This window comes from Arachis ipaensis, chromosome B06, assembly GCF_000816755.2.
Source record: "Arachis ipaensis cultivar K30076 chromosome B06, Araip1.1, whole genome shotgun sequence".
Classification (NCBI taxonomy): Eukaryota; Viridiplantae; Streptophyta; class Magnoliopsida; order Fabales; family Fabaceae; genus Arachis; species Arachis ipaensis.
Genome location: NC_029790.2, coordinates 133,920,459 through 133,921,310, shown reverse-complemented (window position 1 = coordinate 133,921,310; position 852 = coordinate 133,920,459).

Genomic DNA, 852 nt, shown 5'->3' with positions numbered 1-852 from the left:
ATTGAGTCCTTATGCTATATCAATTTTTGTGATTAAACCTTTATTAACAATAAACATTAAAAAAAAATATTAATTTACTAATTTGTCTATACCTTCTGCATTATAAGATTCTTTTGGGTTCAGTGGTTGGGAGATGGCGGTATGATGTCATTGGAGCAACAGCAACAACATCATCAAGATCTCATATTTTCACTATATAAACATAAAATTGCTACTTATTATTTGAGATCAACAAGAAAAATTTCTAAAATCTGAATTAAAAAACCTTAGCATCATAGAAAAAAAATATAAAACAAACAAACTAACAATGACAATATTATGAGTCTATTCCAACACTTACAATAACAATAAGGGTTATACTATAGTGCTAAAAAGATAATTTTTCAGTTGGTGCTAAAAGTATGTGTCATAAAGAGAAAAGCAACACGTGTTTACCTTGTTGGTAAAGTTCCAGACAATTCTGCAGGGTGCCAAAAAAGTACTATATGAAGGAATTAGTTAGTTAATATCCAATTCATGCATTAATAAAGATGATTATGATCTTGAACTTTTTTAATGATCTAACAACAATTGGGTAAAATAATTTGACTGACACTATAGTTTGAAATGGGCAATCCTAAATGAAAGAGTCGAAGCTAGAAGGAACCAAACCAACTTGGGTTGGTCGAGTGGTCAACTCATTCGTCCGCTTAAGCAAGTGTCGGGAGTTCGAACCCCGCATTGTGCATGCAGCAACTCATTGGTCAGCGGCAAACCCTTAAATGGAGCTTAGATCCGCGACGGATTAGTCCTTAACCTGTCGGGTTGGGAGATACCGTTTGGGTAAACCAAAAAAAAAAAAAACTAGAAGAA